The sequence below is a fragment of the Phascolarctos cinereus genome, unplaced genomic scaffold (assembly GCF_003287225.1).
Source record: "Phascolarctos cinereus isolate Bilbo 61053 unplaced genomic scaffold, phaCin_HiC Scaffold_2;HRSCAF=192, whole genome shotgun sequence".
In the NCBI taxonomy this organism is placed as follows: domain Eukaryota; kingdom Metazoa; phylum Chordata; class Mammalia; order Diprotodontia; family Phascolarctidae; genus Phascolarctos; species Phascolarctos cinereus.
In genome coordinates, this window is record NW_027555625.1 from 278,201,131 (window position 1) to 278,225,479 (window position 24,349).

General features: G+C 38.6%; 1 protein-coding gene across 9 annotated transcripts in view; it reads right to left on the reverse strand.

Moving 5' to 3' along the window:
- The window catches only part of CHD9 (chromodomain helicase DNA binding protein 9), a 242,361-nt gene that overhangs the window by 192,152 nt on the left and 25,860 nt on the right, over positions 1–24,349 (reverse strand). For 7 of the 9 annotated variants that reach the window (XM_078150070.1, XM_078150068.1, XM_078150069.1 and 4 more), the window contains exons 1-2: positions 19,839–19,967; positions 1,103–1,192 (exon numbers count right to left, since the gene is read on the reverse strand). The gene's annotated coding sequence lies outside the window, so the exon portion shown is untranslated. Of the gene's footprint in view, positions 1–1,102; positions 1,193–19,838; positions 19,969–24,349 lie in introns of those variants that run through there. The other 2 variants (XM_078150065.1, XM_020985173.2) reach the window with 2 other exon arrangements.

The following is a 24,349-nucleotide window of genomic DNA, read 5'->3' on the forward strand; positions in this document are numbered from 1 at the left end:
GTACTGAGTAATATTATCCTTTAACTACAACTTAAAAAAAAATTTTTTAGTATTCCTAAAAATGCAAAGATATGGAATATTTATTTTGTACAAAGAGATTTTACTATTATTCCTTCAAATAGGTTTTGCTTAGGAAGCATATTAAAACTATACCTTACTGGTTAAATATGACTTTAAAAAGATGAATAAAGTAAATCTTAATATGGTACTTAGTCTAAAAGTTTAAGCCACAGTCAATAAAGATGCTAAAAACATTTATATTTTAAGAAAGGAAAAAACCAATATAGAAACCTTTGCTACTAAGGCTAAAAACATAATAAACAAAATTTTATGTATGTCATTCAAATGTTTACTTTTGTATTTTAAATATAAAAATTTTAAATTCCAAATGAAAATTTTAAAGCAGCAAACACTTTTGTAGAATTGATTTATACTCATTATAAAAGTGGCTAATATCTTGTCATGTGTTCATCTTGATAAGGAGGATATGAAGTAGTAAATGTTATTGGAAAACAAATGCTTCTTTCACCTATCAAATGTAATTTTTCAGTTTTTTTAAAGTGTCAGGGGTTAATAAATAGACTCTTCAAGGCTACACCAATAAAGTATAAGCTATGTCAGGAAAGACTTTAAGTAATCAGCCCCACACTGGACAACGTATCTGTTGTCTAAGGGCCAACCCTAGCTAAGTCTGGACAGACTCACCACCAAGTTGGCTTCAGAATGATTTTCCAACCAAAGCAACTCTTATATACAATATGATATAGGGCTTGCAACCTGTATTTGTGGTTGGGAATACTTCCACCAATGAAATCATGGATCCATGAAGAAAATGTAAAATTTACTTTAGAAAGGTAGGCTCACAACTGGGCATCTAAATAAAGGCTTGATTCATTTAAATAATTTGTTTAATGTATTTTTGGAACGTTTGGTAATCTAAAACATGATCTGATAGAAGTAAGGTAGAATATGGTCCACTTTTTAAAGTAAATATGAACTGTGAGATAAATAGTGATTAAAAACATTCATAACTGAAAGATTCTTTGTCAACAATGTATTAATTTTATCAGTTAATATAAACTCTCAAAAAAAATATCCTTACCCATGAATACAGAACAGACACTGTCACAAATGGTTAAGAAACTCTGGGACATGTTTATTTGCATCCAAGAAGTTCATCATTATTGGAAGCCTGGAACAAAACATAAAAAAGTATAATCACAAGCCTCCTCAAAACTATTCTGTGAAAAAATGAGTATACTTCATATTGGGCATTGCCTAAAATACAACTTCCAAAAAATTTCTATGCATAGATTTCTCTAACTGATCTAGAAGTATTTATAACAAAAATATACCTAATGTCAGGAGCACAGAAAAAGAGCCTACTAAGGTTTCTCTGACAACAACCTCTTCATTTTCTACAGCACAACCACAGCATATTTCTTACAGAGACAGTGAGGTGATGCACTGGATCTAGAGTAAGAAGGATTCAAGTTCAAATCCAGCATTAGACATTCATTCACAGTATGACCCTTGAAAAGTTACTTACCCTTCAACTGCCTCAGTTTGCTTATTTGTAAAATGGGAATAACACCTACCTCTCAATGTTGTTGTGAGGATCAAAGAAGATAATAAATGTCTTTACATTTATTTACACTTTGGCACAGTGGCACATAGTTGGCACAAATGCTTGTTTCCATGCTTTCTTCCACAACAATATTCTAGCACATTCATATACCATAACTTATTTAGCCATTTCACAACTGATGGGCACCCCTCAATTTCCAATTCCTTGTGATACCAGAAATAGCTACTATACACTGTTATACATTCTTAAGAGTTTACTTTCATTTGGACTAATCCCTCCCATCTCCCCTTTTCTTCCTGTTTCCACGTTGCATGAAATGTATTTCTGCATTCAACTGTGTGCATCCTTCCCTCAAGTGCTGCCTACTTCCCCACCCTGTCCTTTTTGTATAGACTTCTACTTGTGCACCTTAGTTATGAAATAAACTTTCCAAACATTCTTCTCCCTTCCCCTCACTATTCCCCTCACTATTACTCTTCCCCTTCCTTTTTATTCTTCTAAAACCATCAAAACATAATAGAACCATGCTCAAGCTCTCTTGTCTAATTAGAATCGATCTATGACGCCTGATAATGATAGAGTTCTGTAAGGATGTATGTATCATCTTTCCATATTAGAATGTTTATCCTTGTTTTCTTTCTGTGTAATTGTTCACTTGACTTCTGTGTTTACCTTTCAAAGCTTCTACACAGCTCTGGTCTTTTCATTAGGAATTCTTGGAAGGCCTCTATTTCATTAAAGATCTTCCCCTGTAGGATTATACTCAGTTTTGCTGGATTAAGTTAATCATAACCTTCTGGAATGCTGTATTCCAAGCTCTCTGCTCCTTTGTAGTGGTGGCTGTTAAACTATCTGTGATTCTGACTGCTTTGACCTAGAAGTTCTAGATTTTGGCTACAATGTTCCTGAGTTTTCATTTGAGGGATTTTCTCAGGAGGTAACCAAAGGATTCTTTCGATTTTCATGTTGCCCTTTAGTTCAAAGAGATATGAACAGATTTCTTTTATGACTTATCAAAAGATGATTTGTAGGCTCTTTTTTGGTCCTGGCTTTAATTCTTAAATTATCTCTAGTTTCCAGGTCAGTGTTGTGTTTTTTTTTGTTGTTGTTATGATCACCTTTTATTTTCTTCCATTTTTTTAGTATTTTGATTTTGTTCTGATATTTCTTACTGACTCATGGAATCAATGCCTTCTATTTGGTCCACTCAAATTCTCAGGGAGTATGTTAGTTGAGCAAGGTTTTGTACATTTCGTTCTAAACTGTTAATTCTCTTACCATTTCTTTCTTCCATAGCTCTCATGCAGATACATCCTGACATTTTTCCTTCTAGCATTCTCATTTCATTTATAAAAACATTTTTAACTCTTACTTCATCTCTTCTAGAAATTCCAGTTGAACCCAAGCTATGTTTTTCTTTGAGGCCCTGCTTGTAATTTCAGAGTCACTTTCTTCTTCTGGTAAAGTGTCTTGAGCATCCTCATGACTATAATAGCTTCTTACTGGAGGGATCCTTTTTGTTTGTTTGATCATTCTTCCTGCCCAATTCTTGACTTTAAACTTTATGTTGGGGCCAGATTCTGTGCATTTCTGAAGGGTATGTCCAAGGTGGAGTTGTTTATCTTGGGTTTTTCTGCTACTTTCTGGGATACTGAGTGTTGTGTTATTTCAGGATCTCAGGGCCACTTCACGTTGGAGAACTACAAGCTTTAGTCTGATCCAGAATAAAGTCTGATCACCACCCTTTTCTTCCAACCTTTGCAGGTTCCTGAGCTGGGTTTTTGGTCTGAGCAACATGCCTTTGGGCTTGCCATTGGTTGGAGCTCCAGTAGGCTGCTGTTGAACTTAGCCACTATAAGCCTGCTAGAAAGATCTGTAGGTTCATGGAAACAGAGCTGTAGTTCCTGCTATTCAGTCAACTTGATTGGCTCTGCCCTAATACCTTTCTTTGATCTTGCCATCATCCACAACAGATCTACTTTTGCATTCAACAAATTCTGAAATTTCTTTATTTGATGATAATTTTTTGTCATTCAATTTTTTCTCTCTGTCTCATGATTCCTAACACTGTTTTTCATCCTCACTATGACCTCCATTCCCTCAACCTCTCCTTATTTCTCAAGCTATCATTCCTGCACTGGCTATACTTTCCTCCCTTCTCTATCTTAACTTCCTGGTAAACCAACTCAACTTTATTATCTACTCTCAAATTCCTTTCTTCTTTGTCCTATTGCTAATAATATTCACCAACCACACTCCTTAATTATTGCCACCACCTGCCTCCTTTAGTCCCATTCAGATGGTGCAGAATCCAGCTGGATGAAATAACAAAGCCAAGCTTACTGGGTCCACTATATTTAATCTCAACTGGACCTCCACTGCAACAAGACAATTCTACTCCTCACTAACTGATTTGCTATCCCAATCTCCATAATGGGTATTTCAAACCCTTTCTTCTCCACTTAAGCCTCCTACAGTATCTCCATATGCCTATTGTCTCACTGAGATAAAATTTTTGTGGAAACAATCAATATCCACATTAAAGGCATCCTTTGGTGGTTCTAGTTGTGAACTTTTAATCAACAAGCATTTAAGTGCCTACAATATACCAGACACTAGTTGCACTGGATGGATAGGCATAAATAGAATGAGACTGCTAACAGGAAGGAATGTCCACATTGATGAGAACACAGATCCATTTAAGCAATGACTAATGTGAAGAATTCAGAGCAACATAAAGTGATGCTGAATGAATAAAGTAGAACCAAGAGAATAATATACTCAGTGGCTACAATAATGTAAATGATGATGTAATGAACTGTAATGAACAAATTCAGTCCTGGATCACTGGTAAGGAAACTCTACCTCCTCTTCTTAGTAAAGAGGCTGAGTTCTCAAGATAAAGAATGCAATATACAAAGTCAGAAGCCATGGCTATATCTACTGGCTTTAACTGGGAGGCACTGGCTAAGGGAAAAAGACTATGGTATGAATATAGGGCAACAATAAAACTTATGTTTGAAATTAATTATTGTATATCTAGACTTGAAAGAAATTTAAGGTCATGGACTTCTTGAGTAATCTATGATATAACCGATGATAAACCCCTCTTCTGATAGTCTCCACTTCCTAGAGTGGACCCTTTTAAGGTTCCAGGGTGATCAAATAATCAGATTTAAATATTTCTATTATTTACTCCTCAGTTTTTAACAAGGTCTTGCATGCAATGAGAGTTGAGCAAGTAAGAGTCTCTACTCCTCATTCCAGAGCCCTTATATGAGGCTTTCATTTCCAACTGTGCCTTTCTGCCTTCAATCTGTTATCCAACTTCCTAGAATACAGATGCGCACTAGCCATCATTACAGCTTGAGCTCATACAAGAATCTTCTCACACCATGTGGCAACTAAAAAGATATCCAGTGTCCCTACCCACATTCCTTCCTTAATATAACTGGAGGGGTATCTTGTTTACTTAACAGTTCTCATTCAAATCTATATTCTTATTTTTTTATGTCATGAGTTCTATGACCTGGAATATTGGTTTACTCTCTAGTATTTCAAAAACTGCTTGTTAAGACTAACATATATACTTGGTATGGTTCTGAGTTTTGAGATTGAAATGTAAACACCTTGAACTTAAGAGATTTTCGTCCTTTATATTTGTATCCTCAGCACCTAGCATAGTTGCATGGCACATAGTAGGAACTTCACAAAAGCTTACTGATGGGTTTGAATGTGGGACACAAAGTATTCTCTATTAATGAGTAAAAATTCATTTGGTTATTCTGGGATGAACTCCATTCTATTTTCTAAATATCCCACACTTTTCACTCAATCCTATCCTGAAACTGAAGGTATGGACTGCTTTCAGTATTATAAAAAAGAAAGAAAAAAGTACTTGGAAACCCCAATCTTAGATTGGATAGTCTGTAGGAAGCAGACATTTTTGGGTGCAAATGCCAAATTCTGACCCAGAGCTTTTTTCTCTAAATATAAAGAATTTTACTTAATAGTTATTTTTAAATATTAAAGGACATTATAAACAAATTTCTTCACAATGCTCAAAAGGGCACTTTCATCGCTAAAAATACTAAACAGATAAATGTCATTTCTTCCCTATCAGGTAATGTAGGTTTTACTCCTGGCTCTGCCCCAAGCTAGCCAAGTGATGTTGGACTAGTCTCTTAACTCCTGTGACAGTTTTCTCATCTGCAAAATAAAAGGGTTGATCCAAGTCTCAAAATTCTATTCAGAACAAGGTACCCAAGAAAGAAAAGGAGCAAAATCTACTGTATAATGACAAAAGTTGAATGACTATATCATAAGTGGCATCAACCCTTCTAAATTTAAAATCTTTATTAAATTCTATTGAAGAAAGGTGCTGTGTTAATCCAAAGTAGTAGTGCCATCATCATCCCACCCCTCTTTCTCAGTTTAACCTGGCTTTCAAGCATTATAATATGGATATCAACCAAAATTATAATTTACCAATGGAATGAAAATTTTCTGGCCAACTAAGAGTACATCAATCATTCTGAATTAATGTCAGTTGATACTGAAAATAAGTTGTCAAGATGTTCCATTAGTGTTCAACTTCGCAACAGCCAAGATGGTTAAGTGGTTTCACGTTGATATAGGTTTAAGGTCACCTACCAAATACTCACAACTCTTAACTTCTCCACATATTGAGGAGGGGGAGGGAAAAGAAGGGAAAGGAGACATATTTCTGATTAATTGAACAGCTTTATTAATAAATTCTACCGTTTTTATCAAGTCAATCTCACATATTCAAAATGTACTGGTCTTCTCAAGGTCACACATCATGTCTTCTACCTATTGTGGCTTGCCATATAGTATTTAGCAGTATGGCACAGGGTACAAACATTTAAAAGTATGCTTACAGAATGAATATTAGGTATCAAAGATCTTGTCTTAGTATATTTTAAAGCAGACACTTCTAAAATCAGCTGAATTATATTTTTGGTGGACGGTATCATTATCTTATTGCCAGTAATAACAATTTACTTCTTATTGCTTTTGTTTTGATGTTATTTAACTCCCTCCCTCTACTTTTTATAGATGTTAAGAAGATTTAGAATAGCCTCAGAAACAAACAGAAAAGTTATTGCAAAAGCACCCTGTGGAATTTCTTCTGAAATTTTATGTTAAGAGTTGGAGTGTTACCCTTAAAATTTTATGATCCATTTTAGAGTCTAACTCTTAAAAATCTACTTTTGGAACAGAACTATGATTTTACTGATATAGGAAACTCCTGATAAGAAAACTCCATCTACCAATGCAGATCAGTAGATTATCCATAAATGACATTATTTAGGAAAAATCTTGCTTTCCTGGCTATTGACAGTTTGGCAAACTATGGCCTAAATCCCACTCACCTCCTGATTGCCAGCTAAAAATAGTTTTCACATTTTAAAATACAATAAAACTATTCAGTCTCTACAAAAACAAATAGATGGCCTGATCCAATAGTTTTGCTGACCCCTGATCTACAGCATAGTATGTATGAAACTACAACAGTTCTGTAGATTCCTTGTTAACACTCTCCTCCACTGACAACTTACTCTTCTTACTTGCTTTTGTTGACATTCATACTAAATTTATTATTACTTTGCATCTCAGTAGGGAAACTCTTTAATACTCAATTAACCACATCCCAGCTCCAGAGAACTACTGAGAAAGGGTAGCTCAACTTCAGCTGATGCTGAAATAAAGTTGAGAAATAATTATCAATGCTTCACGCAGGATGCAGGAAGAAATATGAATATAGAAACTATATAGCTCTTCAGTTCCTCCTCCTGAATCAAATCTTTAGCATAGTTATACTATTTTATTTTATGTTAACAGAAGTCATAATCACCTCAGGTCTCAGATTCCTCTTCAGTAAAATAACTGACTAGATTGACTAGATAATCTAAGGTCCTTTCTGGCTTTAAATTTATACTATTCTCATTAGACATACTCACATTCAAATATAACAACAAAATACATTCCAAAGCCAAATATAAACATATGGCTTGATGAAAATTACTTAAGTAAATTTCGAGTCAGAGTATCTGAGGGGTCAGCTTTGCTAGTTACTACTCTCTTCACCTTGGGCAAAGCACTTCAAAGCTTTCTAAGCCTTAATTTCCTCCTCTGCAAAATGAGGAACTTAGAATAGATTTAAGTTCCCCTTCAGTTGAAAATCTATAATTCTGTAATTTGTTTTTGTATTTTCCAATCTTCTAACCTTGAACAGTTCAAATAATTAAGACTTAAGTTTACTATATTGATCACAATGCAGCATTTCCAAATATCTGAAGTCCATTAAAAAAGAAAATCATATGATCAGAGAAAATACTTTTGAACACTAAATTAATTAACTAAAACAAAATAAATATTATTAGAAGCTCATCTTAGGAAATCATCAGATTTCATACCAAAAAAATTCTCAGATTTTAGAAGATACCTCTACATAGAGGTAACAACTAAAACCATAGAAGTAAATGTGATCACCAAAGAAGAACAGAGAAAGGAAAAGAGAGGGATAGGGACAAAACCTTGAGGAATACCTACTTTTAAGAATTTGCAATAAATAAGGAGACAAGAGTACTGATACAAGGGTGGTGCCAATGCCACATAAGCTAAGGAAGGACATAATTTAAAAATGTTCTTTGAGGGTTCAAAAGAAGGAGAACCAAATAACTGGTTAGGGGAATTAGGGGAGATTTTATTAAAGTGGTATATGAGCTGGAGAGAGAGAGGATAAATAGCATTTCAACAAACTGAAAGGCGGGACTAAGGGAGGGCAATTTAGATTGAACAATTTGAGTCAAGTCACAGAAACCAAAAAGCACAAGGACATACTCAGGAAGAGAGTATCTCAGTTCAGCTGATTCACAGAGTACCCACAGTAGAGTAGTAAGAGATAAGGCTAAAAAGTTAGATTAGGGGGAGCTTTCATTACAGGCTATGTATCAGTCTTAACTGCAAGGCAGTGGAGAGCCATTGAAGAGTTTTAAGCAGAGAAATGACATATCCAGAGCTGTGCTTTAGAAAAATTAATTTGGCAATAACAGCATATAGGATTGATTGGGGAGGGAAGAGGTTGGATAAAAGAAGCTCAGTTGGGAGGTGGTTTCAATAGTCCTGATAAGAGTTATAGCCTGGCTACAGGTATAGTAGTGGGTAGGAAAAGAAGGAATTGGATGCAAGAGACATTGTCATAGGCTATATGATGCCATAGGTTATGATGACAAGCTATCAGGAGACTGAGAAGGAGAAGGCTGGGTTCCAACTGTAGATGTCAAGAAAAACAGTATTGTTACACAAATGAATAAAGAGTAAATGTAAAAATATTTATTAAGTGCTTACTATGCGCTAAACACTAGGGATACAAACAGAAAAGACAATATCTGCTTTCAAGGAGCTCATATCACATTCTAAAAGGGAGAAAACACATACAGGTTTCAGCAAAAAGTCAGACGAAAAGGCTCAGGGAAATTTAGGTGCAGTGGCAAAGCCAATGGTGATGTATCTTCTTTAAAATTATTTCCATTGATAAAAATGTATCTGCTTCTGATGCTGAACCATTTGATGGTGTCAAGTACTTTGGGTGGTAGGAATTTTATTTTCTGGGTCAACAGCTGTGGCTCCTGAGGAGGTGGGGGTTGAAACCTCTGCAGAGGTAGTTGCCAGCTCACATAGCCATATGTACTCTTCTCCTCTGACAGTCAGGCCTCCACTGGAAGCAGGCTTGGTAGTCTGAAGGGCATTGCTATTCCCAGGGCTCTTGGTCCTGGGCTACACTGGAGTCCAAACGGAGGTAAATGGTGGTAGATGTTACAGCAGTAGTTTGATCCACCTAGTTACATGCCACCTCTTATCGCTCCCTCAGGATGCCTTGCTACTTCAGCTAAGCTGGCTTGCCTGCCTCACTGGTGGCAGCTGACGGTGGTGGTGGCAGGGATGGTGAGTCCCTTCTCCACAGGGTTTGCTCTTGTGGATAATAGCTACCAGGGCCGGGCTGGTGTTCTGAAGGCACTGCTATTTCCTGGGCTCTTAGCTTTACCTGTTCATGACAGTGAAGTCAAAGGTAAAAAAAAGATTCAAGAAAAATATTAAATTAGGTTTGGATATATTGAATTTGAAATATTGCTGGAATAACTAGCTTATAAGAGTTAGAGCCAGAAGGGACTTTAGTAATCATTCAGCCCAATCCCCTCATTTAACATAAAAAGAAATTGAGGCCTAGAGAAGTTAATCAACTTGCCCAAGATAATGGATGATAGGGAGAAAAGCTGTGCTCTGAACCCAAGTCTTCCAACTCCAAATTCGGTGTTCTTTCCATTACATTGATGAGAGGTGTCCAGCAGGTAGTTGAAAATACAGAAACCAAGCTTGAATTTGAACAGAGAGCTGAGGATTCAACTTTAGAAGTCATATATACAAAGGTAATAGTTGAAACCATGGAAGTAAATGTGATCACCAAAAGAGAATAGAAAAAGAGAAGGGAAAAGAGAGAGACAGGAACAGAACCCTGAGGAATACTTACATTTAGGAATTTTCAATAAATAAGTAGACAAAGAATTGATAAGAAATAGAAGGAAAACAAGAATGGGTGGCACCAATGTCACATAAGATAAGGAAGGAGAAAATTTCAAGAAGAAAGTTTCAAATGCTCCAAAAAGGCCTTGGAAGATGGGAACTGAGAAAAGGGACGTTGGATTTGACAATCAGGACATTAGTAATTTTTAAGCAAACTAATTTTGTAGAGTGATAAAAATGCAAGACAAATTACAAGGAGGAAAAGGCTAAGTGGGTGTGGAAGCAGTGAATGTAGATTATTCACATATAAGGGGTTTTTTTGGCTTTTTTTGTTTTTTTAGGATAGGCAATGGAGTTAAGTGATTTGCCCAGGGTCACAGAGCTAGTAAGTGTTATGTGTCTGAGGCCGGATTTGAACTCAGGTCCTCCTGAATCCAGGGCCGGTGCTCTATCCACTGTGCTGCCTAGCTGCCCCACATAGAAGGTTTTCAAAGCCCTTTCATTCCATAGTCTAAAGACAGCTTCAAGGAGTATTAAGGGTTTGGAAAAAAGAATTCTGGGGGTAAGTGAAACTTGAACATATTTACAGACAGAGGGGAAGAGAGAGGGATTAAAAATCAACTAATTAAGGCTTTCTCCAACTTTAAATTTTGTCCAGTGATGATCTTCCCTTCATGGTGGGTAGGAGTCAAAGTTCATGCTACAACAAAGGTGTTACAGTGAAGGCTTAAAGCTTCCAAGGAAGAGTAACATACAGGTGGCACAATTTAAAAACTTGTAAGGTAAGGCACAAATTGCATGCTACAATGAAGATGCTACAAGTGACAGCCCAAAGCTTCACTGGAAGAGTGACATATAGGTAGCTCAGTTTACAAACTTGGAAGGAGAGGAACAAAATTTTCAAACTTTGCCCCAACTCTGTTGCAATCTAATTGTTCCTTGCCCTCCCTTTCACCACTGATCTCCATTTCCATTCACAGGGCATACTTCACACCTCATTATCATAAAGCACTGCTTTTCTTCCAAGATCCTTGAGTTCAATCCCCACTCTGACTACAACCTTCTTATCTCTCATCTTTCTTGTTCTTTCATAATACTGTTCTTTTTCTCTCAGATCTACAGTCATTCCCTTCCACTTCACACGGATCATGTTCTCCTTCTGCCTTTTTCACTACCTTCACTACCTTCAACTCCTTGTTTCCTGACCCTTCTTTTTAGACAATCATATAACCTTCCAACCCTGGCTCACACAGGAGACTATTGTCTGCTCTTTTTACTCCTACCTTCAAGCCTCTGGGCACAGAGAAAAAACAAAACAGTACAGACTTGATCCATTACAATTTCATGCTAACTTCAGTTCTTCCTAGCTTCTTTCTACAATTCATTCGTTCATTTCTTGTGTACTCCTAGGCTTATTCTCCACAATGATTATTCTCCACAATTACTATTTCATTCATCCAAACACTTAAGTTCCTACAGTGAGCAATTCATTGTGTTCAGTGAGGATGTGATCCCCTGACCAAGGCCCTTATCAATTTATTTATGATTTTATACCTAAGCTGCTATGAAGTACACTTAAGTGATTTCTGAATGAAAATTAATCCCAATTATTTCTTTTTGCCTTAATATACTCTGTGCTACAAAGCCAATTCTAAATAGTAGCAAGAAAATCACTATCTACCTTGTTAGTAAAATTGCCCAATACTCTGGTAGTCTCTAAGGTCCATTAGCTATATTGAGATTAAGGAAACAGTATAATATGAAAAGAACACTGGACTACGACTTAAACCTATCACAAATTATGTGACCTTGGGTAAATCACCTAACCTCATGCAGACTCACTTTCTTAAATATAATTCAATTAAAATCAACAGAATTTATTAAATATCTATGTGAATGACATGCTAGGTGCTAGAGAAACAAAGGAGAACAAAATTGGCTTAGATGATCACTAAGATTTCTTCTAGCTCTAAAATTCTATGATCTTAACATATCCCACATCTGTCAGTCTCTCTTACCTTAAAAAATTTTCTCCAATTCCATTTCCTTCAAGAACCCTACAACAATTAACTGTAAAGGGAAATTCCCAAACTAAGCCACCTAAAAAGTGAGATGATATTATGATTTAAAAAAAAAAACCTCAACTTTTTTTCTATTCTGCTGTACCTAATCTAGCACAGTAAGGATACTCAACTATGAATTGAAAATGGTTTCTATTTGCAGCTGTTCCTTTCAACTACACTCCAGGTAAGTAGGAAGGAACCCACAGTGAGAGTTCAGTTGAGTGAAGAGCAACCTATCACGAATATTTTTTTGCCCTTCCGGAGAATATCAAAATGAAACATAATCACAATATTTTCAAATAATTCACCACCATTTAAATCTTAATGAAGACCTAAAATTTAGAGCCCCTCTCTCCACCAAAAAATTTTGAAACAGAATTTGAAAACTTCTTGAATGAATAAAAATACCACTAAAGTACTGCTAAAAATGCTTCAGCTACTGATTTCAACAACAACAAAAAATCCTTACATACTAATTGAAATATTCAGATAAAGGTTTTCAATTACCTGTGTGATATTATGCAAGGCATTTAACCACTCATTGCCTCTGTTTCCCTTATCTGAAAAATGTGGGGACTGGACTACAGAATCTCATATTTTGGTACTCTGAAAGATCCATTATTTCATTAGATGGGTAATGATGGAGATCACCTCTCCCCATGCCGTGTCATCTTCTGTGATTCTTGTTCTCTAGTCAAAGAAAATCATTGATTATAGGATCAAAATTGTTAAGGTTCTTGAAATTCTATCATTCTAAGCTCTTTGATTTGCTTGGAAATAGAGCTGCCATATTCCACAGAACTCAAGAAGAGAGGCCGAAAGAAAACTACACAAGCCAAGGAAAGTGAGTTTCCAAAAGGAATGGATAATCATTATCATCAAATATCAAATGAGGACTGAGAAAAAGTTCACTGAATTTCCCAAGACATAGTCATTTTGTAACCTTTATGAACCATCTAGTACAGTGTCCTCCAAGGAATCCAGTAGCCCCACCTAAGACTGAATCTAACTCTAATATTTTAAAGATCTGTGACTTGGCCAGCATACATACCTCCCTCCACTCACACGTATCAAAATCCAATCATACCTGGAAGTTGCTGTGGCCAAAAAAGTCAATACTCTGTAGCCAACCTAGTGATGGAGCTCCAATCTGGCATTTAGCTATGCTGGTCTTCATATGGCAGACACACAGTTCATCTCCAGGCTCTTATCTAAAGACTTTCCAGATTGGAAGCCTCTGGAACTCAACCGGAATGGCCTTTGAAAAAAAAGTCACCTCCATACTATGATGAAGCATCAGAATAGGAATTTATAAGAGAAAAGTGAATCTAGGATCTTTTAAATTACAGAATTTTAGGAACTTCCTGAGAGACTTAGAGCTGGCAAGGGACCTCAGAAGTCACTTAATTACAATACCATCATTTTTCAGATGAGGGAACTGAAATGCAGAAAGCTGTACCTTTCTTGCCCAACATCACACAGAAACTCAGTAACAAAGCCAACATTAAAAAGCAGGTCCTTTGGCTACAGATCTCATGAACTTTCTGCTACTCTTCACAGCCTCCATGAATGAGGACACAAAGGCCCAGGTAAGTTAAAGAGATCTGACAGGGTCACACATCTGTTACAGAACATGGTATCTTTATGAAGAAATGGCATGATGTAATGTTAAGAACCCTGGTTTGGGAGTGAGGTGACCTAGGGTTCTAGTCCTAGCTCTGCCACTATGTGATGTATGGTAAAGTTATTAACCTCTCTGTGACTTTTTGGTAAAATAAGAGAGTTTGAACTAGGTAATTTCTAAAATATTCCCCAGCCATAAGAAACAGTTTCTGTGATTCTGATTTTATGGTTGTGATCTATCTATACGTCTTAAAATAGTGTAATAAATACTATTACTCAAATGCATCTGTGATCTCATTAATGATGTAGACTGCAACTCATCTATGCTTTCTCATTCTGCATGAATCTTGTCTAGTTCCTCCCATAAATTTGCCACAGAAGGGCTCCTTAACATGCAAGGGACCTTCCTCAGTTTCTCTCAACATATCAATAGAGCACATAGGCTGTGCACCAGTTATTTATTGCTTTTATCATGTGACACCCATTTTATTTTTCATTCATATATTTCTTTGCTAATACCCTTCATTTTGTTTCTTTATTTCTTGGTCATAATGTGGAGCAGCCTACTCATGTCCAAAATTAATCTCTCCACTGACATCTAGATGACTCTCAATGTAAAATTCAAGATGATTTGCAACATCAATTTGTAGTATCTGTCCAATATAGACAATGAGTTAAGCAACAGAATTGTTGTGCATCTCAAATGAAATAATGTATATATAAAATGTTTTATAAAACTTAAAGTTTTAAGTAAATGTCAGTTATTATTATTATTATTATTAACAAAATAATATTAAAACTACAGTGGTGGAACTGTTGTGCTCATTCTTCCCTTCCCTCTCTCCCCAGAGTCATAAATAATAAGCCAGAATTATTTCAAACAACTTCTTGGTTCAGGCTTGTGATTTCACTGGCATAGGAAAATCTTGGTATGGTTAACTTCCACCACCAATACAAATCAGCAAATGTACTAAAATAGTGGTTTTAGAGAGTTACATGGGAAACTGACAGCTAAAGTGGCTTGCCCAGGGTCCCACAGCTAGTATGTGTCAGAGGCAGAACTACTCAGAGGCCCACTCCATACATTACACCACACTGCATTTCAACCGAAAAGACAAATACATATGTGTGTGTATATATATGTGTATGTGTGTGTATATAGATAGATAGATATATGACAGCTTCTAAAAGATAATTAATAAAGTTTACAAAGTTAAAGGGAACAAAAATATCACATTTACTTACTTGTAAAATATATACAAATTCCAAAATAAACCAAACTCAATGTGACACATAATAAAATTATGTATTTTTCTGCCTCATATCTTAGTTAATAAGACGTTAGTAGTTAACCCCCAATGATCTATTATAAACAAAGTTTAATATAGTTTACGCTAATCAAACAGAAATAACTATTGCAAGGTGGTACTTTTTCCAGGTATCAATCCTGTCCCTTTGGGTGAAATAATGTTTAAAATGACAAATTCCAAGTTTTCAAATATAAAGCTCATCCAACTTAAAAAAAAATTACTATCATCCCCTTCCAGAAAAAAACTTCTTACAAATTTGTTCATCCAGCAGTTATATTATAGGAAACTCTATTATTTCTGAATGCTATTTCATAAATATCACTGAGTTGCCTAAGCAATTTCTACTAGTTAGCTTTAGGGACTTATTAAAAATGATACATCCAAACAGGCTACACATGTCAATGACTGAACAGGTAGAGACATAATTGAGAACAGCAGTTTTTTAAAAGTTTGTAACTATACATGACACTATTAAGGGCATGGGGGGGGGACTAATTTATACTTAAAGTGAAAACACATTCATCAAGTATACTTTCAAAGACAGAAATGCACTTAGTAAATGCCAAAAAAAAGTTTTCTTCCAACAGTAAAATATTGTTAATTATTTTTCCATTAAGAGGTATTAAGAGAGCTTGAAGGCTTTTCCTTCCTTTTTAAATACAGTGATACTTCTTTAAACAGAAATAAGTCTTAAAAAGAAACACCTGACACATCTAATTTAGGTGCCATAAGTCAATATCAATTGAGCCCCATCTACTGCCTCTGTCCCAATACCATTCAGAATGTTTGCTAAGGTCAGGTAATAAGTGCCACCTTCTGATAGTGCTACCTGGAGATGCAGAAAGATGGGGAGATGTGACAGAAGAACCAGAAAACAACTACAGATCCACTGGGCTTTCTGTTCTCTAGAGGCTCAGTTTGTCAGCTGACTGGATTTTCTATCATTCTATTTACTCTGTTACTCCCCAGTAACAGAGGGAGCTAGAAGAGTTATAATTTTATGAAGCTGTATGGAATGCAGCATCCTATATTTCTTAATTAAATCAATGTAGTTAAATCATTGTACCACCAATGAAATCCTCCACATTGTATACCAATGCTACAGTGGCAGCTATGTGAAATTTTTAATAGTTTAGAAAAGCAATGTCAATTTGTGATCACTATTTTCATTAATTTTATGTCTTTTTTAAGTCTTTCAAGTTGGAGACCCAAATTTTAAAGTGAGGCTCTAACTTAAGGCAGAGATTCTAGAACTAATAAATGTTTGTTGAACTGAAAACTAAATACCACTTCAACTTTTACACTTTAAACTACTCTGTAGTTGAATGGATCTCACCACAACAATTACTTATCTGACTAATTCTTCCCAGTCTACCTACTATTTCCAATAGAATTTATTTGCTCTCTCTCTGCTTCCCATGATTTTAATTATTTTTCCTTTCTTATCTCCAACATCTCTGTAAAGATACAGTTTCCTTCTCTAATTTATTATATTTACATCAGTGATTTCCAGGTTTATCATTCCCATATTCATCTTTGTCTTTAATATTTAATGGTGATTGCATAAAAAGACCTAACTAGGAAGTGAAATGGGGGAAAAAATACAGTAAGAAATGTGATGTAAAAAACAAGGTACCAACTAAAATTATTTTTAAAAATAGACTAAAATGTCTCAACTTGACCAGTAAGTTTTCTTCTACTGCTTATAGTACCAATATTCTCTGTTATTTTCCATTTCTCAAATTTTATACGCAAATCCCTCTTTACCTTACTATTTCTAATGTCTGTCTTTATTTCACATAACTATATTACAATCTTGTTCAACAAATTATTTTGCCTTGACAAGAACTCTTTACTGATTAACTGTACTTTTTCACCTATAGACTTGAGATTATGCTTAAGTCCTTTATTCTCTACATCTACTTTGTCCCTCCTTATAACGATTTTTTTTCCAAATTACTAATACTCTCTTCCATTTTTACCTTATAGGTGCTTAGAATTGTAGAAGGCCTTAAGAGATGCTGTAGTTCAAACTACCCTCCCCAACTTCAGTGGAATAAATGAGGAAACTGAAGTCCCTAAGTAACTTTGTTTTAAGATCCATTAAATGCTTTTTTTGTTTAATTGAAGCCGACACTGTTTGGTGTCAGACTTGGGACTAAGACCCAGGTCTTCTGACACTTTAGTTCTTTTTCACTGTACTATGCCTCCCTGCCTCATTTTTTTCCCTTTCATTTCCCTGAATCAATCCATCACCATGTTTTCTGTCAAGCTATTTTATCTTTTATCTTATCCCTTTCATCAATACGTAACTCATGAGTTTCTGCTAAAAACTCACATTATCCATGAAACTACTTAGAGATAGATTAGAAATTTGACAGTGACTAATTTTTCTTCTAGTACATTTTACATCAGCTTTATGAAATCTGTAATTCTGAGTATAAGCCCTAAAGGCAGAAATTTATTAATAACTTATTGCATAGTCTGTTTCATGCCTAATTACTTTAAAAAGAGTAACAGAAGAAACGTACTGGTAAATATATTGCTGTACCTTGCTTTTAGCAACAGGTGTGTTTGAATCATAGAAGTTGGAGAGATGAAAGGGAACTAAGAGATTATCTAGTCAAACCATGTTATTTTATAGCAGAACCTGAGCCCTCACAGGGTGAAGTGATTTGCCAAAGGTCACCCAGCTAGTGTGGTGATATCCTAGTAGTAATACACTTTTCATATTCAGTCAACAAATATTTATTAAACACCTGCAGCTAGAAAGCACTATGCTGGGGTTTTGTGTACAGATATTCAAATTCTACAAATCTGACATAAAAGGTAAATTCATTATTTGAACTAATGTTGTATTTTTTACCCTAAATCCTTTATAATAGAATCTGTTATAGATTGGAAAGAGCACACTAGCAGGCTGTGCAATTAGAGGACTTAGGTTCAAATCCTATCTCTACCACATTCTACCTACCACTGTGATCCTGGACAAATCATTTAACTTCCCTAGGTCTTTAGGTTTTTTTAATCTGTAAAATGAGGGAACTGGGCCAGATGTTTTCTGAGGTCTTTTATAGGTGTAGAGCAATAATCTATGTTTTCCTATACCAGATCTTCTTTAAATACGTGACAACTAGAAAGTAATATAGGGCAAGATAATCTTTTTGCTTCAATATGATAAAAAAAAAAAGCTAATCAAAACATGGAGAATTAAATGGTAAAATGTGAATGTAGCACTATTTAGAAACTGGCAAACTAAATTCTGATAGTCTGAAATTTTATTAACAAAACTTAAGATTTAATGTTCGAAGGGGCACAAGCTGGAGGTGGGCTCACATCTATTGGGTAATGGAGAGGTGTCATATCCAAGGCCTCTATGAAAGTAATTGTGTGTAACAAGTGTTAACAGCATGTCTCAAATAACTTTTATTCTCCTCTACATGGTTTCATGATGAAAAGTTTTATTTTTTAAAAGAAAGCAAAACAAAAACAAATCAAAACCAAAAACCAACCAAAGCTGACCTGCAGTTGAGGAAAGGGCCCACTAGTTAGTAAGATACTAGGCTTTGAAGACGGTACTTAGTTCGGGAGATGCCATGGAATCACCCATTACATCCTTTACTCTAATGCCATGAAGCAGCTGCAACCAAGCACACACAGAGCTGGAGATGAGAGGAAACCTGGCCATGCTGTTGGCATGAATATAGGCCCAGAGAGGGCTGCCACCGGGGGAAAGGGGGAAGGGGGGAAGGGGCGGGCGGAGTATCACTGAAGAGCAGCTCTTCTGAAACCTCAGGGCCAGGGCCTGGGAAAGCACGGAAGGCCTGGTTGCCCTAGGGCACGACGTGCTCCCGGGACACCCAGTCAATGAGTCACGGCTGGCCGCGGAAGGCGGACCGGGGAAGGGAGGAGGAGGGGGTAGAGAGGGAGATGAAGGATAGAGGGAGGGGAGCTGGTAGCTGAAGGCCCAGAGTAGGGTGGGGGTGGGGGCGCGAAGGAGAAAAAGCGGGGAGAGGGGTGTCGGGGGGGGGCCGCCCCGGGCCTAAGACCCAGAGCTTCTCTCTCCCTCGAAGGAAGGTGGGAACACGGCTGGAGGCCAAGCAACCGCATGCCAAGGCCCCCTCCCTCCATCTACACGCAGAACGAGGGGCGGACACCGCCCCCACCACCACACACCCATTCTCTCTCACTCTCACACACTCACACACCCGTGCAACAGGCACGGCGGCGCGGGCGTCTGGGTCGGTCCCCGGGCAGAGGACCGGGAGGTAGCCCGCTGCCATGACAGCCCCGGGAGACTCCAGCGCCCTCAGCCACACGTGTCACGGACCCCTCGCCAGCCTCCAGCCTCGCCCCTTCCACACCCCCTCAGCCAGGGACCTCCTCCACGGGAGCGCGGCCTGGCCCCGGCCCCGACCCCCCCGGCCGGGCGGCGGCAGCGGCACGTACTCACCGCCGCTCGGTTCGCCATGACGAAGCCGCCCCCCGGCCGCCGGCCCCCCACCTCGACGGAGACTGACACGGCCGGCCGGCCCTAAAGGGGCCCCGAGACCACCCGTTTGACAGACGCCCGCCCCCACCGACCCCAGCCCGCGCGCCCCCCGCCCTCCAGCCTTTCCCCACCAGTTGAACGGGGGCCCCAGCTCTCCCCTCCGGCGGCGGTTGGCAGCGGTTGGCGGCGGAGGCGGCGGCGGCGGCAGCACTTACCGGCGGCGCGGCCAGGCCCCCCCTGTCAGAGCGGGGTCGAGGAGGGAGGAGGGAAGGGGCACCGCCTCCCCCGCGCCGCCACGCACCCGCCTGATTGGCCCAGTTCACTCCCCAAGCGCGACCCCACCAGCCCCAACGAGCGGCACACCGACAGCACAGGCGCCTCATTTGCATATTTGTGCCCAAGCCGCTGATTGGCCCGAATGGGCGGGGCTGTTGCTGCTTCTGCGGAGGAGGAGATTGAGGACTGCAGAAGAAGAGGCGCCTTATCCCAGTCTTCCTTCCCCTCCAGGCCCGACCCAAGCTCAGAAGAGGGATGGGGAAGGGCGATGAGGGGGCGGGGTTACCCCAGCTCCATCAAGGCCCCGCGGCTCCGCCAGCCCAATCCCCAGCGCGGTTACTCTGGGCCGCCTCGCACCACATACTGGGAGGTCCCGGGTCCTGGGAAGCCCGGGGCTGGGGCGCCCTCTGGCCGGAGCTCGGCACAGTGCAGCGCCCTGCCCCGCCTCTTCTCGCCGCCCCGCCTCTTCCCACGGCCCAGCCGCCACGTCAGGGCCCCGCTCGGCCTTTCGGCTCACACCCCGACACCTCCCTCCCCGGACGCGGACCCGCCGCCACGTCACGGCCTGGTCTCAGATCCCCGCCAGCCCCCACGGGGCTGCCGCTCGGCCAGACCTCGGCCACCATGCGTGCAGCCCTCCGGCCACTGCTCGAGTTGATCAGGGTCTTTACGGGACCGTGTGCCCCCCTCCCTCTCCCCAAGCATGGTCCGCACTTCCACCCCCCCATCCCCGTTCTAGTGGAGCGGTGCAAATGGGCCCTGTGAAGGACGAGTTGCATTCTCAGATTTTTCCATTTCCAAATGCTAATGTATACTAAGGCCCACATTTTCAAATTTAACGTATAATCCCAGTGTCCTCTATACCCATACTGAGGAAGCAGTAGCCCAAAAAGATCCCTCTGAATGGGATGTAACTGGACCCTCGCTGCTTCCACCCCTATTAACTACATTAAGAATTGTCAAATGGCCATTAAATTTAAAAATTAAAAAATACCCTTATGTATAGGAAAGTCATATCAACCAACCTTTATTATCAGTAACAAAATAAAATTTCCAATTATGTGCTATTTTTTAGGTTTACAAACTGAGTAACAACCTTGTAAGATAGGCAGCACAGGTATTATCTCTGTTTTGCTGATGAGGAAAGCAAGATTTGGAAAAGGAAACGTGACCCAAGGTCACACCTATAAAAGTAGTAGAGTCAGAGCTTATGTCTTCCGCTTCTGCCTCCACTAAAGCATGCTGCCTCCCACCCTTGCTTATTCCAAAAAGGATTACCCCAATCCAATTGTGCCTTTCTGGGACAATATTTGGCATTCAACCATACAGATGATGAAAGCCTCTTGGATCTCACTGCATCTACAAAAGAGCATTGAAGTTTGTTAACACATGTATGGCACTGGTACCAGTTTAAGATTTAGAAATTGGGGGCCCTAAGAGATCATGTAATCTAACCCCTTTGTTTTTACAAATAAAGGAACTGAGGCCCAGAGAGGTATAACCAGAGTCACAGAGGGTGTAGCAGAGCATGAATCCAAAACCTAAGTCTTCTAAAAATAAATCTGACAGTCTTTCTCCTACACCATACTTCTTCCAGCATCCTGGAAACTTGAAGGTCATAGGATCAAAAGGAACATGGATTTAAAGCTGGAATGGAATTTAGATATAATCTACCCTTCTCATTTATATGGAAGGAAACAGAGGCCCAGAAAGATGAAGAGACTTGTCCGTGGTTTCTATAGCTAGGTTTCTATAGCCACAGAGGATAGAGCACTGGGTCTAGAGTCAAGAAGACATAAGTTCAAATCCAGCCTCAGACACTTACTAGCTACATGATTCTGGGCAAGGAACTTAACCTCTATTTGCTTCAGTTTCCTCTTCTATGAAATGGGGGTCATAATAGCACCGACTTCCCAGGGTTGTTGTGAGGATCAAATGAGATAATACCTGTAAAGCACTTGACACATAGTAAGTGCTATGTAAATGCTTATTCCCTCCCTCTTCCCTCTCATGATCACACAACAAACAAAGCAGAAAAGCCATGATTCAAACCAAGTCCTTGTCTCCTCTGACTTCATGGCCAGCATCCTTTCCACTGCACATTGGCAGTTTATCTTCTTTATTTCTATCAATTAGAGAGCCTGAGTTCAAATCTTGTCTCTTCCATTTGCTAACTGTGTGACCTTAGGTAAGTCACCTAATATTGTTGGGCCTGTTTCCTCCTTTGTACAATAAGAGGATTGACTAGATGGCCTTTCAGGTCCCACCGGCTCAAAATCTATGAACCTGACCAAGATTTTGCCTGACACTATCTCCTGAGAAAACCCATTCTGAAGACCTTAATTGTTATCCATGGATATATTTTCATCTCTGCAGCTTCTACCCATAAATGGTAGTTTGAATCTATAAGACCAAACTGAGCAAGTTTAATGCCTCTTTTATATGACAGTTGTTTGAATACTGGATAGCTGTTATCACATCCCCTCTTAAATCTCCTGGCTAAATATCCCCAGGTCTTTCAACCAGTCCCAAAATGACATGATCTTAAGGCCTTTTACCATACCAGTTACCCTCCTCTGAATGCTCTTGAGCTTAATTAATCAATAAGCAGGCATTCATTAAATACTATATGCCAGGCACTATGCTATGTATGCCCTGAGAATACAAACAAAAGGCAAAAACAGTTCCTACCCTGAAGGAGCTTAACTTCTAAGGAGGAAGAAAACATGTACATCAATACTTACATACAAAAGAAAGAATAGGTGTAAATTGATCTTAGAAGGAAGGCATCAGCAGCTGAGGCTACCTGGAAAGGCCTACTTTAGGAGGGTGGCTTGAGCAGACTCCTAAAATAGGCCAGGAATTCTAAGAGACAGAGGTGAGGAGGGAGAGCATTCCAGGTCTAGAGCTATCTCAAAAGCAGAGACAGGAGATGGAGTGTTCAGTAAAAGGAACTGCAAGAAAGACAATTATGGCTGGACCTTGGAGTAGGATGTCCTTTCTAAAATCTTAAATATGGTCTTCCCAGGGAAGAGGAACTTGAGACTATCCCCTGCTTCGTTGTGAACACTCTGCTTTTAAAATACAGAATTATTATGTTTTGTTTTGTAACATATTATACTATTAATTCTTAATAAACTTGCATTCTACTCTCAAACCTTTTTCATATAAGCCAACTTCTACTTGGGAATTTGATTTTTTTAAAAAATTCAAGTGATGGCTTTGCATTTATCTCTATTGCAGTTTGTCATATTTAGTGGTCCAACCTTTTAATGGCTAGAATTCTGGCCTGTTGAGAGTAGTTTCAATCCTGACTGTTATCCAGCATGTTGGCTCCCTCCCAGCTTTTCATCATCTTCAAATATGATAAGTATGCCATCTATGCTTTCATACGAGTCATTGGTAAAAATGTGAAAAGGGTGCCAGGCCAACCAGATATCCCTGTGACAATCCACTAAAGATCTACCTGCAAACTGACACAGACTCATTAAAAACTACTTTCTGAGTCTGTCACTTAGCCAGTTATAAACACACCTAATCTAGCCTTCATCTCTCCATCTTTTTCATAAGAATAACATAAGAGACTACCAAATGCCTTGCCAAAATCTAGGTAAAATATATCTACTGCATTCCCTTGATCTACCATTCTATTAACTTTGACAAAAAAGGAAATGGGGTTAATCTGGCATGACCTCTTCTTAATGATGCCTTGCTAACCATTTGTAATCATTTCCTTTTCTGAATGGTCATAAGCCATTCATTTAATGATGTGGTCTTGAATTTTTCTGGGAATCCAAGTTAGGTTCATGAGCCTTTAATCTACAGACTCTCTTCCTTTTTTGAGAACTAAAATATGTGTTCTTCTCTTGTTCTGCAGCACTTCTCCTATTCTCCACATTCTTTCGTTGGTTACCGAAGTAGCTTGGCAATCATGTCAAGGAATTATTTTAGTACCCTGGGGTTTATTTCATCCAGGCCTGGTGATTTGTAATCATGGGCAGCCAGATGCTCTTTTATTATCTCCTTACTTATGTATGGTTTCAACTATATGGTAGCCAATTTTTTTGTTCTTTTGACCTTTAGAGTTCAAAAAATAATTTTCCTCAGCAGGGAAAATGGAAGCAAAATAAAAGTTCATCAAACCCCATTTCATTGCAGAACCTCCTAAATGAGACTTACAACTCAAATGAATGAATCCACAGAGGAAAAACCAAGTGAATAAAGAATGCCTATTGTCCAGACTATAATATGTATTTGAATAAATAGCCCACTGAGCCTCTACATTGAGCCTCTACCTCTAGCACTACATTTATCTTGGGCAAATCTTACAGATGAAAAATGAAGTACGCCTAAAATTTGGGGAAAGTACATGATGCTTTCAACTACTCCAAGTCTCTCTGTGAAACAAAAACTCTTCTTAATACCAATATTCTCTCAGTGATTTTATATG